Raw genomic sequence first — 18,721 nt, forward strand, 5'->3', positions numbered from 1 at the left:
GGAAATAATCAATGAAATATTTACAATGTAAACTGGTCTATTCATCAGACTAGGCTCGGTTAGTTCCTGACCATCCTTTAAATTGACAAACTGTCGGACACCTTATTTACTTATTCCGTTCCATTCCGATAACATCAAAACACTTGACAGCTTGATGACTGCAGAAGCCTACCACAGCAGAATTCAATCTGGCTGGCGAAACATAACCTGTGCTTACATAGACTGCGGCAGAGCAGATATTCAACTTAAATTCCCTCAAGAGACCATCCGCAAGTCAAAATAGGGCTTATCCTGAGATCCTGTGTCTTTTTGGCATCTTTCAAACAGATATAGGTCAGGAAACACCATGTTACCTCTAAGTCACCCAAGTGAATAATTCACATGAGTTTAACTCAACTCCAGTAGTTTAATTATTCAGAAGTAAGTTAACACTAATGTTAGATTTGCTTGAAGTTGGCCATCCAGGGAGATTAAAGGGGACATTTAACTCAATAAACAATAATATACATAATTCTAAAAGACAGTGTAGCAACTTTTAAGTGCATGCAATGGATATTATACAATTCAGAGAGATTTATAGATTTGGAGTGTGATTTGTTTCCTAATACAGAGCGCTCAGTCATTTGTGAAAAAGACTTTGTCATACTTTTAAAAAGAGTATTTATTACGAAAATAATAAACCTTAAACAAATATACTTGAGTGCGAACTGCATGTAATATTTTCTGAAACTTTATTTAAAATGAAGTGAAAACATTTTAGATAGTTTCAATTTATATTAAATGAAGAGTGCTTTGTTTGACCGACTTAAGACTTAAGTACATCTTTATATGTAATTTCATAATTAGCCTACTTCTATTTGAAATATTTTTTTTAGCAGATAATATAATATTAATGAAATGAAAGGCCACTTAAGTGCACTTAAAGTTAACTTGCATGTTTCTTAACACACTCAAAAAGTGCATGTTTTAATAATATCAAATGAAAAGCACATGAAACGTACTGATTATAATTTAACTGAAATGTGTAATTTTGTGCATTTTAAATGTACTCAATAGCAATTTAATCATTACAAATGTGTAATTACAAATATATTAAATAGTTAATTAAGTTTTAATAGAAGTGACATTATATATTTTAGTTCAGTAAGTATAATAAATTCGTGTCAGTACATTTATTAGTAACTTTGACCATATGTGACCCTGGACCCCCAAACCAGTCACATGGTTAAAACAATTTTTTTTTTTAATTGTAAGATTTATATATCACATGAAAGCTGAATAAATATGCTTTCCATTTATGTATGGTTTGTTAGGATAGGACACATTTGGCCGAGATACAACTATTGAAAATCTGGAATCTGAGGGTGCAACAAATCGAAACATTCAGAAAATCGCCAAATAAAGTTTTCCATTTATGTTCATGATTGTGCTGCATTCATTCACAAAAATAAATGTTTTATATATTTACGGTAGGAAATTTACAAAATATCTTTATGGAACATGATCTTTACTTAATATCCTAATGATATTTGGCATAAAAGAAAAATCTATCATTTTGACTCATACAATTTATTGTTGGCTATTGCCACAAATATACCCGTACGACTTGTGACTGGTTTTGTGATCCAGGGTCACATATTTCACAGACAATCAAAGTAATTATGAACTTGAATATAAGAATGTACAAAAGTACTTTAGTTGGTCAAAAAAGCACTCTCACGTTTAGCTAATTGCAGTCTAGAAATTTAAACTAAAATATATTTTCATTTGATTGTAAATAACAGGAAATCAAATGTCCGAAAACATCACATTCAATTCATACTTAAGTATGTTGTTTTAAAGTGTATTATTTTCATAAGTTATTCCTAAAAGTATGATAAAGAGCCATTATTTTTCACAAGGGTGAAAATAGGTTTGCTTACTGTTTTATGAATATACTTAATTTGGACAAACACATTTGTTGCATACCGTGTAGCAAGAAAGTAGGCATATTGGGATATGGGGAATGCATCTTATTGGACATTATAATTAATAGCAGTATTTATGTCTGTAATTGCATAAAATTATGCTTAGGTTTTGGACTGAGCATGTTTGAGTTCAAATGAGATGGGCGTCTTGTTGTTAGAAAGAGAAAAGAGAAAATGGTGAGATGACAATAGAAAGCTATTGAGGTGTATTGATTGCGCGGGTGTGGAAGTTAGGACAGATTGAAAAAATATGGAGCAAAGGAGAAAGAGAAGACAGAGACAGATGATCTTTAGAATGATGAATGTTGCGTCTGGTGCTGCAGTCTAGAGCAAAGATGGACTATAACACATATACAAAGACTTACAGTTAGAAGAGCAAAACATGGGTGGTTGTCATGTGAAGAAAGAGTGACAAAGTGCAGAGCTTTAAAATGTTAAGCAGTCATGACTCGTTACTGCCCCTGTCTTCAGATGTGCCCTGGTGGTTAAGAAAAGATGAGAACAGGTAAGCAGAAGTGAAGATTTAAAAAGACTGAGTTCACCTCTTTGTTTCCCCGTGTTCCCACTGTCATGTGACAAAAACTGTGCGTGGATGTCTCATACGCTGGTTGCAATAAGAGGCAGGATCTAATAGCAAATTATATACAAACTAAGTGAAGGGAGAAAATAAGGAACAGGTGGAGATAAACAATTAACTAACGAATAACCATGGCACAAAGGAAAGAAGAACTAACACAGGAAAACTAGGAAGTACAAACTAAATCTAAAACTTCATGTTACATTTACACCACTCCCCATTAGGCGCCTCCTGGTGCCTTAAACAAAAAAACAAAACAAAACAAAAAAAAAGATTTTTGGGTTGCCAAAACTCTGGGGGTGGGAAAAAGGGCTGAACAAAGATAGGGGTGGGAAAGAGGGCTGAACAAAGATACAGGCTTATGGGGTGCCGGAGGAGGAGTCCAAGAGGGAGTTGAGGGAGGAAGAGTCCATGGGGGGCAGAGGGAGGCAGAGTCCATGGGGGGGTAGAGGGAGGCAGAGTCCATGGGGGAGTTGAGGGAGGCAGAGTCCATGGGGGGCAGAGGGAGGCAGAGGGAGGCAGAGTCCAAGGGGGAGTTGAGGGAGGCAGAGTCCATGGAGGAGTTGAGGGAGGCAGAGTCCATGGGGGGTAGAGGGAGGCAGAGTCCATGGGGGGTAGAGGGAGGCAGAGTCCATGGGGGAGTTGAGGGAGGAAGAGTCCATGGGGGAGTTGAGGGAGGCAGAGTCCATGGGGAGTTGAGTCCATGGGTGAGTCCATGGGTGAGTTGAGGGAGGAAGAGTCCATGGGGGGCAGAGGGAGGCAGAGTCCATGGGGGGTAGAGGGAGGCAGAGTCCATGGGGGAGTTGAGGGAGGAAGAGTCCATGGGGAGTTGAGGGAGGCAGAGTCCATGGGGGGTAGAGAGAGGCAGAGTCCATGGGGGAGTTGAGGGAGGAAGAGTCCATGGGGGAGTTGAGGGAGGCAGAGTCCATGGGGGGTAGAGGGAGGCAGAGTCCATGGGGGAGTTGAGGGAGGCAGAGTCCATGGGGGGTAGAGGGAGGCAGAGTCCATGGGGGAGTTGAGGGAGGAAGAGTCCATGGGGGAGTTGAGGGAGGCAGAGTCCATGGGGGGAGTTGAGGGAGGCAGAGTCCATGGGGGAGTTGAGGGAGGCAGAGTCCATGGGGGGCAGAGGGAGGCAGAGTCCATGGGGGAGTTGAGGGAGGAAGAGTCCATGGGGAGTTGAGGGAGGCAGAGTCCATGGGGGGTAGAGGGAGGCAGAGTCCAAGAGGGAGTTGAGGGAGGAAGAGTCCATGGGGGGTAGAGGGAGGCAGAGTCCATGGGGGAGTTGAGGGAGGCAGAGTCCATGGGGGGCAGAGGGAGGCAGAGTCCAAGGGGGAGTTGAGGGAGGCAGAGTCCATGGGGGAGTTGAGGGAGGCAGAGTCCATGGGGGAGTTGAGGGAGGCAGAGTCCATGGGGGGCAGAGGGAGGCAGAGTCCAAGGGGGAGTTGAGGGAGCCTCTGAAGAGTCCATGGGGGGCAGAGGGAGGCAGAGTCCAAGGGGGAGTTGAGGGAGGCAGAGTCCAAGGGGGAGTTGAGGGAGGCAGAGTCCATGGGGGAGTTGAGGGAGGAAGAGTCCATGGGTGAGTTGAGGGAGGAAGAGTCCATGGGGGGCAGAGGGAGGCAGAGTCCATGGCGGGTAGAAGGAGGCAGAGTCCATGGGGGGTAGAGGGAGGCAGAGTCCATGGAGGAGTTGAGCAAGGCAGAGTTTATGGAGGAGTTGAGGGAGCCAGAGTCCATGGGGTAGTTGAGGGAGGAAGAGTCCATGGGGGGCAGAGGGAGGCAGAGTCCATGGAGGAGTTGAGGGAGGCAGAGTCCAAGGGGAAGTTGAGGGAGGCAGAGTCCATGGGGGAGTTGAGGGAGGCAGAGTCCATGGAGGAGTTGAGGGAGGCAGAGTCCATGGGGGAGTTGAGGGAGGCAGAGTCCAAGGGGGAGTTGAGGGAGGCAGAGTCCATTGGGGAGTTGAGGGAGGCAGAGTCCATTGGGGGTAGAGGGAGGCAGAGTCCAAGGGGGAGTTGAGGGAGGCAGAGTCCATGGGGGAGTTGAGGGAGGCAGAGTCCAAGGGGGAGTTGAGGGAGGCAGAGTCCATGGGGGAGTTGAGGGAGGCAGAGTCCATGGAGGAGTTGAGGGAGGCAGAGGTCATGGGGGAGTTGAGGGAGGCAGAGTCCAAGGGGGAGTTGAGGGAGGCAGAGTCCATGGGGGAGTTGAGGGAGGCAGAGTCCAAGGGGGAGTTGAAGGAGGCAGAGTCCATGGGGGAGTTGAGGGAGGCAGAGTCCATGGGGGAGTTGAGGGAGGCAGAGTCCATGGGGGAGTTGAGGGAGGTAGAGTCCAAGGGGGTGTTGAGGGAGGCAGAGTCCATGGGGGAGTTGAGGGAGGCAGAGTCCATGGAGGAGTTGAGGGAGGCAGAGTCCATAGAGGAGTTGAGGGAGGCAGAGTCCATTTGGGAGTTGAGGGAGGCAGAGTCCAAGGGGGAGTTGAAGGAGGCAGAGTCCATGGGGGAGTTGAGGGAGGCAGAGTCCATGGGGGAGTTGAGGGAGGCAGAGTCCATTGGGGGTAGAGGGAGGCAGAGTGCATGGAGAAGTAGTTGGAGGAAGAGACCATGGGATGACCCCAATCAGGTCCAGGAGGAGGATGACCCATGGTGGAACTGATGGAGAGAGGAGCCAGGGTGGAGTCATGGACAGAGAAACCAAGCAACACCGGAGGACCAGGAGGGCAAGGCAGAGCCATGGGGACGAGTACCCGAGGTACAGCCGGAAGGCTGAGGTGGAACTGGTGGGACTGAAGACTGAGGAGGAGCCGGAAGTAAGGAGGAGACCAACAAAGCCTAAGAAGTGGAGGGATGAGGCACAACCCATAAGCCCAGAAGTCTGTGATGGAGGCAGAACAACGACTGACAGAGGGAGATCCGGAGGGACAAGGGAGCCCTGTGGAGCCAGAAGGACGACATCCCTGGTGGAGCCATGAAAGCTGAGCAGGACCAACGGAGATGCAGAGACTTGGAAGCCATGTGGGACCAGCAGAGACGGGGGAACTTGGAAGCTGAGAGGTACCAGCGGAGATGAGGAGTCGTGGAAGCCGGGCAGGACCAGACAAGGGCATCAGGGCATCAATAACTGCGTAAAAAACAGATCTCCAATGCTGGAGGATGTGTAGGACACGACTCCTCTTCATCCAACTCCACCAGTATTCCCACTGGGACAGATATAGCAACCGGCTCACACACCTGGTAGGACTGATATAGCAACCAGTTCACACACTAGGTCAGACTTAGAAGCGGGCTTTGCCTCCGAGACGAACATGGGAGGATCCCACATTGAAATAGCACCAAGTCCACATATTCTCGAAATGTTCCTATAGAGGAGCAAGCGTCCTTTCATTTAAGGATTGAGTCCTTCCTGGAAAAACACACAGTAGAGGCTGTCATCAGGGTAGTGATCAAGATGAGCAAGATCTAAAAAACTCTGTGTGTGAGATGAGCAAGATCCAAAAAACTGTGAGTGTGCTCCTCTTGAATGATCCTCCTATGAGTGATTACATTTATATTACTTTCTTATTTTGTAAACATCTGTCTAATATTTCTTCTGCAAAGATTCTTTGCTTGGTCTGTTTCTTGTAACATTCAAAATTAAACAAATACCAGCCTCAAACTGCCTTAAAAACATGCATAATAATGACAATATATCAAATAGACAGCATTGACCAGTCACACTTCATATTAGCTTGACCAAACATATTAAAGGTGTACACTTAAGAAAAGCATAAGTTACTTTCACCTCATATTAAAGCTGCAGTCCATAGCTTTTCCTCTTTGTCGCCATCTCTGTTTGAAATCTGCAATTGCAGTTATTCGCGAAATTATCAACTTTATGTGAGTTGTGCTTCGACACGGCGCGGAAGAACACAATGTTTTGAGGAGAATGTGTGGCTGTCCGTCACCGCGCCGGTGTGGATACTGTCATTCAGAATCACAGATTATACTTTTTGGAAGTATGACCAACATATGAGTTTTCATCGGAAATGTAATCTGAACAAGTAAGTAACATCCACTTTTGTTCTGACCAACTAAGGGGAAAAAAAGCATTGCAGTAAATCACGCTGATTAAATCGAACGATCGATTACCATATCACGTAAAACCGCGCAAATTATACTTTGTTCTCAAATTGTAATGTTAACAAAGCAGCATTGCGTGACTACATTAAATGCCCTTTCGATATTATCCTTGTTTTTGCATGGGCCCGGTTGCAGTCTCTTTTTTTCTGTAGCCACTCTGAAGTCCGAACGAAGTCTTTTGCATTTTACAACGGGTGAATCTCGTCACTGGTGATTGTCGTTTGAACCTTTCTGGATCCACCATCAAATTAATACGTTTAATTATATCAAGTGCTGTGAGAAACGGCTATACATCTCCACCTCCACCAGATAGTTTTGAACACTGGCTGGTTATGTACTGTACTTGCTCAAAAAATTATTTTGGATAATTTTTAACCCGAAAAAGTTACGGACTGGAGCTTTAAGTGTACAGTACTTGTTTACTTGTCTTTCTCTTGACTAAATGACATAATTTAAGCAATTAAATGTCATCAGTTTTATTTATTTTACATGTAACTGCAAGTCAAGTGTCTTTTAAACATTAATGTGGTGAGACTAAGTTTAGGAGGAAGAAACAAGAAAGAATTTCAGCTGGGTCTCTTGTCTGCTTGATCACAATCTCTGCGTATCGCATTGCTTCCAGTGACCAGTCGACAAGTCAAAGTCAAGAGTCCAAAGTCAAGAGTCCAGAGCCATGGCCAAAATCTCGCTGTTCTTTACAGACTGCAATCAGTAAGACAATCTCACATGCCCAGTCCTTCCTCCAGGGTTCTTTTAATGAAAAATAGGAAGACTCATTGTATTCTTTAAGCTTTGAATCATATGTCATTGAGCAAATATCATAAGTGGAAGTGTTGTTAACAATTCATGGAAGTGTTATTTTAGGGTGTGTTCAAACTTGGTCCAGACCGAAGAAAAATAGAAAAAAAACATTTAGCCCTAGTCCACTTAGCGTACACATTGGCATTTTTTAACACCGGATCTATAAAGATACTGAACCTAAATGCATATGGATGCGTTCACGATTGGTTGGCTTTTATTACGTATTGCCTATTTTGAGACAGAACTTACTGAACATCCAAAACAATGCTGTGCTAGGATTAATGTGATCTTTGTGTGTGCATAGGTATTTTGTGAAGAGCTTATAAAATGTGTAAATGAGTCAAAACAGCATCAGGAATCCCTCCGTCACACACACAAATAAAGATCTGCTGCGAGGAGACGCGGTTCTGGTGCCTGTACTGAACTGTGATACAAAAAACAGGTATCCTTCAGTTTAACTTTATTTCAAGTTTAACTTAACGCAAATGAGAAATATTGCTTTAGCAACTAAATGAAATAAAATATTTGTATATATATATATATATATATATATATATATATATTTTATTATTAACGTTTCATTTGTAAATTTGTAGTTTGTAATTTGTAGTTATGATAATAACCATCATGGCAATTTACGTTTTAGTGAAATGCTGGTAAATTTGAATATTTTCGAATGTTTTCGTATGATAAGTTTTGGGGTGAGGATTTTCCTATAACTCAAATTGTACGAATTCATCACCAGTACAACTTGATCTAGAGAACCAGGCCTAGAGAATAATATCCTAAAATATGGTGTTAGTATTATAATTACAGTACTGCCACTACTACTACCCCTACTATTATCATCATGAATATTAGTGTTACCACTACTACCACTACTATTGCTACTACTATTATTATTATTTTTTCTAGTTATTTTTATTAATAGTAGTATGAATACTACTTTTTCTACAACTCTATCACAATTATGATTTTCTTAAATTGTCTCTATATCACTAAAATACCTCATTGCTTAAACTTACCAATGCACCTGCATACATCACTATATTGATGTTTATATTTAGTTGTTTTCTTTTCTTTTTTTTTTTCTTTTTTTTTGTCTATTTATTTTATTTATTTATTTGTTTGTGTTCTGTATGTTCCTCTCTCTTCTGTATGTGTATATATAACATTGATATTTTACCTTGTATAAGCTACAATGTTTTAACTTGCAATTAAAATAAAATAAAATAAAACTTGATCTTATTTTCTGATGAAACTGAAATTCCCTGCACTGAAATTGCAGTAGTTATTCTTCACACAAGTCCATTAGACAAATCCTTGAGAGAATGGATTTAGTTCTGATGCAAATTGTGAAAGTGTGTGCCAGCTCATTGTGAAACGCTGTCCAGCTCTTTTGCCATGAATGCATATTCTTCTAGGAATAAGGCTGGGATTAACCATACATTTTTAGACAATCCTGGCCATTATCAGCCATAATGATGTGTGTTTGAAGAGATTATTTCCGTGACCTCCAACTGACCTTTATGTTTCCATATGTGTGTTTCCATTATATTATATTATATTATATTGTATAATATTATATTATATTATATTATATTATATTATATTATATTATATTATATTATATTATATTATGTTATATTATATTATATTATGTTATATTATATTATATTATGTAATACATCAGCGGATAACTGTTCACACTTATAGGGGGTCTTTTAATTGTAGTCCATTCCTCAGTATATTGTATGTTGTGAGTCACAGTAATGTAATAATTACTTTTAATGTTCCTTTTTAGCAACTATATTTTACTTGACTTGTTTTCAGTGCCTGGTTTAGTGCCAGCTCGGATGGTTCAGAGGATTTTCTCCTGACTTGTTAAACTTTCATGAGTTCACTCCATCTTTAACGAGTCTCTTTGATGGAAAGTTCCGTGTATCTCCAGAGACCAGTGCATTGAGCTGGTTTGGTTTCTCGGTAAGGAAGGTATTGGTTATTTTTGGCTTGGTGTATCTGGTTAGTGGAGCAGACATAGTAACAGAGGCCAAAATCATCTGTCTTCTTTGCTCTGTGCACAAACTTCACACCCAGCAAAGACAAAACACTTGAGTCAACAAGACACAGTAACTCATTTGTGAAGACAAGAATAAAGACAAACATCTCTCCGCACTAGGTGTTCAGATGGGCAAGTTTAGTGGTTTTGATATGCACACTGTCTCTGTTTAAGATAATGCGAAGGTCAATGGGTTTTCTGACTTGCTGTGCAAGTCTGGGCTTTTTTATGCTAGAATGCCTCACTAAAATGTCTCTCTTTTTAAATGATTTTAAACCAACAGCACTCACATTAATGATGTGCAGATGTACTGTTCCTATGTTTAGTTCCTTTTGTCTTTTGTTCCTTTCTTCTTCTTCTTCTTTTGGGGTTTTATGGCAGATGGGAAACTATTGTTACATGCATTTCCGCCACCTACTGGTCCTTTGTTCCCCTACGGCATGTTTACACGACAACAATGTACTAAAAACTGAAATGTTTTTCCTTAAAGCTGCCGCCGACAAACATTTTTTGATAAAATTCAGTGAAATTGACACTATAATCAGACAGACCAACATAAATAAGGTGGTTTTAGAAAAAAACCTGAGCTTCTAACTCCACCTGGAGCGTGTTATTTTGTTTTGCAAAAATCCACCGTCCCGGATCATCGGGTCTAATCAGCGCAGGGGGGTGTGAGTGTCAATCACAGGTCGTGCACAAATCACAGATCCCCCTCCCTCGCGCAGACGCGGACGTTACAATATCACATGCACACGACACGCCTGAAGTTCGCCTGAAGATTGTACGAAGCGTGATGGCAGAGAGAAAATCTAATAACAAGCTTCCAATTCCTCGTTATTGCTATCTATGGATAGATTAGCCAGGGCAGCCTACCTCCGAGTCTATGGTGTTGATCGATGCTGAAAAGACGGACGGATGCGTTCACAGAAAATCAGGTACACACGCACCGATGATGGGCGGGTGCTCGCTGGTAGTGGGGGAGGGGCATGAGAGTTGTAGTAAACATTCAAAATTTTGTCTAAGTCCACTCAATCTGCCAGACTTGCCGACGGCAGCTTGAACCGATCCGAGAAAAGGACTAAAAACGCTGTATTATTCACTATAGGCCAGTAGTTGGCAATGTCACTTTGTAAAGAAGCACTACGCACTAGAGACTTAACACGTAATACACATGCACAAGACGTCACCGTTTTCACAAATTCACGTTTTTGTAGTTTCGGAGATGATAGCGGTATCGTTTTCAAAAACTTGCACATCGAAACCCATTTTAAAAGTTTTGCGTTTTCAGGCCCCCAGAATGCTGTTGTTGTAAAAAATAATTACGTTTTTAGTTGAAAATGGTATCGTGTAAACGGCCTCTAAGTTTCCTCTGCTAGTTTGTTTCCATGGTTTCTGATTTGTTAATTGATTATGCTCGCCTGTTTCTTGTTTAGTTCATTGTTGTATTTAATGTCCTCTGTTTCCTCAGTTCCTTTGTCAAATATTGTCTTTGGTTTTCAAGAAAATCTGTTCAGTTTTTTCTCTCTCTGTATTAGTGTTCTGTCTTTAATTTATCAATGTTAAAAAAAGTTACAAAATACAGTATAAACAGTAATATTGTGAACTATTATTATAAATTAAAAAACAAAAGTTTTCTATTGTAATTTATGCCATTTATTCCTGTGATACAAAGCTGAATTTTTGGCATCATTACACCAGTCTTCAGTGTCACATGATCCGTCAGAAATCATTCTAATATGATGAATTACGGAGCACCTAAAGGGACATGGTGGTGGAAAAAAATATGGGATGAGAAACTTTGAGTTCCCCCGAGAGGAGCTTTGCGTTCACTCTCAGAATATAATTAATTTATTCAAAACAAATTTGTTGAACCACAGCGTATAAGTAAAACTTTATTGTGGTCCCTTTAGAAAATTCTGTTGACTATAAGTAATATAAGTAATGCATGTCAACTCTCATTAGTATTTTAGTAGACTGTTGTAGACTGTTAGGTTAGTAGAATAAGTTGGCAAGTACTGTAGTTGCAAAGTCACTTATATTCTGTACAATGTTTGTTGGAGGAGCATCAAAATAAAGAGTTAGCAGATATTAAGCACACAGTCTACTAATACTCTAATGAGAGTTAATTGACATGTAGTTACAAACATAGGCCTACTTATAGTTAGTAAAATGTGTAAAGTGGACCATTGAAATAAAGTGTTATCCCATAAGATAAAGTCTTAAGCAAGAAAAGGTATTTTATTGTAAAAAAAAAAAAAATCAAGGTTAAAGTGTTCAGACAGACTGTGTTCAGATAGAAGTGAAGTGAGTTTTTGAAGAGCTGAAATTAAATTGCTTTCAAATCACTTTTTTATTCGTCTTTAATCTTGGATTAAAACACCAAATCTCCCAACTAAATTAAACGCATTCATTCCAAACTAAGCATTAAGCTCAGGCGGAAAGTCTTTCCCTGCTGAGAAAAAGTGTTAGATGTGGTGAGAAGAAGCAGTACAGAATTGTGCTGTGGGACAGAAATTCAGAGCAGTCACCTCCATGTGTGGGACATATACGTCATATTTAGAGCCCATCTGGACACACAAGGAACCGGAATCGGAAGGGTCGACTCAGGAGACGCATAAAGAAGACACATTGGCTCCACCAGAAGTGATACAAAGATCCAAAAGCTAAATTAAAGATGTGCATCACACAAATTAAACATGAATTATAGGTTGTATAGGATTTGTCCAATCTTGTTTCTCTCTCTGTGAATAATTAAAAATACACTTTAGCACAACTTATAGCATCTAACCTAGAACATGACATTTTATATAAAAAATAAAAAATAAAACAAATTATCCTAAAATATGTTCAATGTATACCTGTATATGCTTGTATAGCATGCATTAAGGGAATAAAAGGTGCAGGTGAGTTTGGTGTATGAGACTAGAAAAAAGTGTTTAACATTAACCAGTGCTGGTTACTGACACAAACTGAAACCTGCTAGTGACCCGGGTCATTTATAAGCACTGATGTCAGAGCTGAGAAGATCGCTGACTTCACATAATGGTTTCAGCTTTCACTGTCTGAGAGACTACTAAGTGAAGTATGGTAACCCAAACTTTGGAATTTGTCCTCTGCATTTAACCCATCAAAGTTAGTGCACACACATTAGGAACACATACACACTTCAAACAATGGACACACACCCGGTATCAGGATCACCTATCACCATGCCTGTCACATCTGCGCACTACATTTCCCATAATCCTCTCTGGCCATCACCTGCACACTTCTCAATCATCACAACTATCTGCCATCATCCTCATCTACCGCTCTACATAAGCCAGCACCACACGCACAGAGATTGACTGATCTCGTCGCTTACGACTGATGATTAGACTTGCCTGAGTTGTCTTGCTTGAGTCGTCTTGCCTGAGTCGTCTGGCCTGAGTCGTCTTGCCTGAGTCGACTTGCCTGAGTAGACTTGCCTGAGTTGTCTTGCCTGAGTCGTCTTGCCTGAGTCGTCTGGCCTGAGTAATCTTGCCTGAGTCGTCTTGCCTGAGTCGACTTGCCTGAGTCGACTTGCCTGAGTCGTCGTGCCTGAGTCGTCTTGCCTGAGTCGTCTTGCCTGAGTCGTCTTGCCTGAGTCGACTGGCCTGAGTCGACTGGCCTGAGTCGTCTTGCCTGAGTCGTCTTGCCTGAGTCGTCTTGCCTGAGTCGTCTTGCCTGAGTTGTCTTGTCTGAGTCGACTTGCCTGAGTCGACTTGTCTGAGTCATCTTGCCTGAGTCGACTTGCCTGAGTCGACTTGCCTGAGTAGACTTGCCTGAGTTGTCTTGCCTGAGTCGTCTGGCCTGAGTCGTCTTGCCTGAGTCGTCTTGCCTGAGTCGTCTTGCCTGAGTCGTCTTGCGTGAGTCGACTTGCCTGAGTAGACTTGCCTGAGTAGACTTGCCTGAGTAGACTTGCCGAAGGTCGTCTTGCCTGAGTCGTCTTGGCTGAGTAGACTTGCCTGAGTCGTCTTGCCTGAGTCTTCTTGCCTGAGTCGACTTGCCTGAGTCGTCTTGCCTGAGTCGTCTTGCCTGAGTCGTCTTGCCTGAGTCGACTTCCCTGAGTCGTCTTGCCTGAGTTGTCTTGCCTGAGTCGTCTTGCCTGAGTCGTCTTGCCTGAGTAGACTTGCCTGAGTCGTCTTGCCTAAGTCGTCTTGCCTGAGTCGTCTTGCCTGAGTCGTCTGGCCTGAGTCGACTGACCTGAGTCGTGTTGCCTGAGTCGTCTTGCCTGAGTCGTCTTGCCTGAGTCGTCTTGCCTGAGTCGACTTGCCTGAGTAGACTTGCCTGAGTAGACTTGCCTGAGTAGACTTGCCTGAGTCGTCTGGCCTGAGTCGTCTTGCCTGAGTAGTCTTGCCTGAGTCGTCTTGCCTGAGTCGACTTGCCTGAGTAGACTTGCCTGAGTCAACTTGCCTGACTAGACTTGCCTGAGTCAACTTGCCTGACTAGACTTGTCTGAGTCATCTTGCCTGAGTCGACTTGCCTGAGTCGACTTGCCTGAGTAGTCTTGCCTGAGTCGTCTTGCCTGAGTCGACTTGCCTGAGTAGACTTGCCTGAGTAGACTTGCCTGAGTAGACTTGTCTGAGTCATCTTGCCTGAGTCGACTTGCCTGACTAGACTTGCCTGAGTCAACTTGCCTGACTAGACTTGTCTGAGTCATCTTGCCTGAGTCATCTTGCCTGAGTCGTCTTGCCTGACTAGACTTGCCTGAGTCAACTTGCCTGACTAGACTTGTCTGAGTCATCTTGCCTGAGTCGACTTGCCTGAGTCGACTTGCCTGAGTAGTCTTGCCTGAGTCGTCTTGCCTGAGTAGACTTGCCTGAGTAGACTTGCCGAAGGTCGTCTTGCCTGAGTCGTCTTGGCTGAGTAGACTTGCCTGAGTCGTCTTGCCTGAGTCTTCTTGCCTGAGTCGACTTGCCTGAGTCAACTTGCCTGACTAGACTTGCCTGGGTCGACTTCCCTGGGTCAACTTGCCTGAGTTGTCTTGCCTGAGTAGACTTGCCGAAGGTCGTCTTGCCTGAGTAGACTTGCCTGAGTCGTGTTGCCTGAGTCGTCTTGCCTGAGTCGTCTTGCCTGAGTCGTCTTGCCTGAGTCGACTTGCCTGAGTAGACTTGCCTGAGTAGACTTGCCTGAGTAGACTTGCCTGAGTCGTCTGGCCTGAGTCGTCTTGCCTGAGTCGTCTTGCCTGAGTCGACTTGCCTGAGTCAACTTGCCTGACTAGACTTGTCTGAGTCATCTTGCCTGAGTCGACTTGCCTGAGTAGACTTGCCTGAGTAGACTTGCCTGAGTAGACTTGCCTGAGTCGTCTGGCCTGAGTCGTCTTGCCTGAGTCGTCTTGCCTGAGTCGACTTGCCTGAGTAGACTTGCCTGACTAGACTTGTCTGAGTCATCTTGCCTGAGTCGACTTGCCTGAGTAGACTTGCCTGAGTAGACTTGCCTGGGTCGACTTCCCTGGGTCAACTTGCCTGAGTCGTCTTGCCTGAGTAGACTTGCCGAAGGTCGTCTTGCCTGAGTCGTCTTGCCTGAGTAGACTTGCCTGAGTCGTCTTGCCTGAGTTGACTTGCCTCGGTTGACTTGCCTGAGTCGACTTGCCTATTTTCCATCTCCTCCATATTGTCTGGTCTGTTCCTACAAGGAAAGGAGACATTATAATTAGTATTTATCACAACAGCGATTCAAAGGTATGTGTGGTGGTACTAACCTGTTTGGACTTATCACTCTGGTTGTTGTTTATTCCCTCCGTCTTGCAGCTTTTTCTCTTCTCTGATGCATTTACTGGCGTGTGGGCGGGGCAACCTGTCACTCACATGAGATCCACCAATTGAAAGCAACTTAGATTTCAACATTAAAATCTTTTTTTTTTGTATGTGCATCATGATGAGTTATTTTAGGTGTATTATATTTTAACATTTATTCCTATGATCAAAGCTGAATTTTCAGCACCATTACTCCTGTCTTCAGTGTCACATGATCCTTCAGAAATCATCATAATATGATGATTTGATGCTCAGGAAACATTTCTGATTATTATCAATGTTGAAAACAGTTGTGCTGCTTAATATTTGTGAAGAAATCGTTATACAAGAGACGCTGATCAATGGAATGTTTAAAAGAACAGCATTTATTTGACATAAAACTCTTTTGCAATATTATAAAAGTTGTTACTGTCACTTCTGATATATCTTTAGCATCATTGCTGAATTAAAAAATTATAAAAGAATTCTTAACTTTTGAACAGTAGTGGTAAAAAAAAGTATTTATAGAAATGTTTGCAGGATATGCTATAAGGTGATTAGAGGTGCAATCCGTAAATCTTAGCTGCCTCTGTTGTACTTGAAGGACAAGTTGGTTGCGGCCGACTCTTTCATAAACCTCTTTATTGCTTTTCTTGTCCAGATGTTTTATGCCAAGCAAGGTTCTGTAACAGTTTGTAGCAAAGCTGTTGAGTTGGTCTCTAAGTTTGCTGCTAAGGATCCAGCTCTCGCAGCCATTGAGCAGGATTGAGACACACGCAGATTCGAATATATTTATCTTGAGTGTAATTGGTATAGTTCTTGACTGGAATACGTTCTTCATCTTCCAGAAGGCCCCCCATGCTTGACCTCTTCGGATTTTGACATCAGATTCGCTAGATGTGATATGAGAACCAAGATATTTAAAGTTCTTTGTCCATTTGATGGTCTGTCCATCAAGCTCTATGTGCTGATGACTGTGTGTTGCCATGTCTAGACTGGTGTGTTCTTGGTTACTCATTGCTTCTGTTTTGCGTATATTAACTTGGAGGCCTACTCTCCTGGCCCACTTTGCTGTTGTTGTGAGTTGTTCCTGTGCTCTATCCAGGGTGTTTTCAAGCAGGGCAATGTCGTCAGCGAAATCCAGGTCAAATTGTGATACTTCTGGATTCCTGCTGGATTCTTTTAAATGTGTTACGATTCCATGCGATGATGTGTTCTTTGCGTGCTCTTCTTCGGTTCGTGTTAATACATAGTCTATAACGATTATAAATAGGAAGGGAGCTAGGGTGTCACCTTGTAAGACGCCTGTTGTAATGTCGAAGTGGTCTGACAGCTTCCCTTCTATTAGTACGTGACTCTTTGACTTGTTGTAGAGAGTGCGGATCGCACTTACTATTTTGTCCGGGATCCCATAATGTCGTAATATGTCAAACATGGTTGATCTCTTGATGGAATCGAATGCCTTCTTAAAATCGACAAAGGTGATGTAATAATCAAGTTTCTTGTCTTGAAAGCCTTCGATTATCCTACGCAGGATGTGAACTTGTTCTGTACATCCTCTCCCTCTTCTGAAGCCAGCTTGATTGGCACGTAGAATCTTATCGATCGGGTCTCTTATTCGGTAAAGAAGGACTTTGTTGTATACTTTGGCGGTGACTGACATTAAGCTGATCCCCCTGTAGTTGCTCATTAGGGTGAGGTCTCCTTTTTTGGGCAGTGGTACTATCAGATTTGTGGTGAACTGTTCTGGTGCTTTTTCTTGACCGTATACATCGTTGCAGATGTTACAGATGAAATCGGCGACATAGTCTCCTCCATATTTTAGTGCCTCCGGTGTGATTGCATAGTCGCAGCCAGGTGATTTGCCACTCCTTAGGTCTTCAATTGCGCTCTTTATCTCTAGGAAAGTGAATGGGCTTGTGTTGATGTCAAGATCCTGAACAGCTGGTTTGATTGGCAAGTCGTCAGTGATTATGTTACTATTTAACAGTGTTTTAAAGTATTGTTGCCACTCCTTTAGCAGTTCTTGTGTTGAGTAGATGTCTTTACCGTCTGCTTTTTTCATCTTGTGTTTGTTTGTCGACTTAGTCTTGCCGCTGATCTCTCGGACTATCTCCCAAGTTGTTCTTAGTTTGTTTGCTTTTGCTGCTTCTTTAAGTCGCTGTAGTTTTTCTTCCAAGTAGTTGATTCTGTCCTGCTCGTATGAGTCAAGCAGATCTTGACTGAGCTGTTTCATGTTCGCACTCCTATTTCTCTTGGATTTGTTTCGTGCTTAGAGAAGTTTGATCGTTTCACTCGAAACCCAGTTCTTTGGTGCTTTTTTCTTGACTGGGCCGACCGTGCTCTTTGCGGCTTCTTCGATGGCTGTAATGAATCTATCGTATTTTTGCTGCATATCATCGTGGTCTTCTTCTCTCCTAAGAGCGTTGTAGCGATTTTGGATAGTGATGGTGTATTGTGCTTGTAGCTCCTCGTTGTCTTTAAGCTTTCTCCAGTCGAACTTGATGCGCTTATTCTTGTTCTTTCTCGGCGCTCTCAGGCTGATCTTGATCTCTGCACTTACTATTCTGTGGTCCGACCCTAGATTGATTGTGTCGTACGCTCTTACGTTCTTCACCGAGTTAATCCATTTGCTGTTGATGAGTATGTGATCTAGTTGAGCTCTGTTTTTCCTGTCTTTTGCGTTTCTGTTGGCATCTGGTTGCCACGTCCAGATTCTGGATTTTGGATGAGGGAATCTGGGCTGTGTTGGCCTTGTGTTTGTTGCTTCACAGAACTCAACTAGTCTACTTCCAGTGTCATTTGTTGCTTTGTGCAGAACATGTTTGGCTATAACTCTTGAGTTTGACTGATGACTGTCTTCTCCAATTCTTGCATTGAAATCGCCTGCAATGATGAGCATGTTGTGTGGTGGTGTGTCTTGTGCACATTTGATGAGCTGGTTATAGAAGTTGTCTTTCTCTGTCTTTGGTTTTTCTTCTGTCGGGGCATAGATTACAATGACTGTTGTTATAGGGTTGCCGGCAAATGTTGCTGTCATTATCCGCTCAGACACTTTAGTTGTTGCTGTCATGGATTTAGCGGCTTTGCTGCTCATGAGGAGCCCTATTCCTCCGACGTGATTGCCTTGGGTTGTTTTTGAGGCTGAGCAGTAGTCGAATCTCCATTCTTTGTTGTTGTAGATTTCGATATAGGTGTTTATGCCATTGGCCGCTGGTAGTCGATGCTCCTGTATGGCTACGATGTCAATTCCTTTCTCTTCACATCCATGAATAAGCTGATGGAACCGATCAGATTGATCAAATGTTGGTGTTTCTTGGCTGCCTCTCTTTTCTATTTTTCGCAGAGTGCGGACGTTGTAGGTATTAATGATGGTTGGTTTGCGATGAGAGAATTGATGCTGCTCGGCTGTGTTGATGGTGCTTGTTTTGTCTTGCTTTGGCGCTGCATAATC

The sequence above is a fragment of the Phoxinus phoxinus genome (assembly GCF_949152265.1).
Source record: "Phoxinus phoxinus genome assembly, chromosome: 18".
NCBI lineage: Eukaryota > Metazoa > Chordata > Actinopteri > Cypriniformes > Leuciscidae > Phoxinus > Phoxinus phoxinus.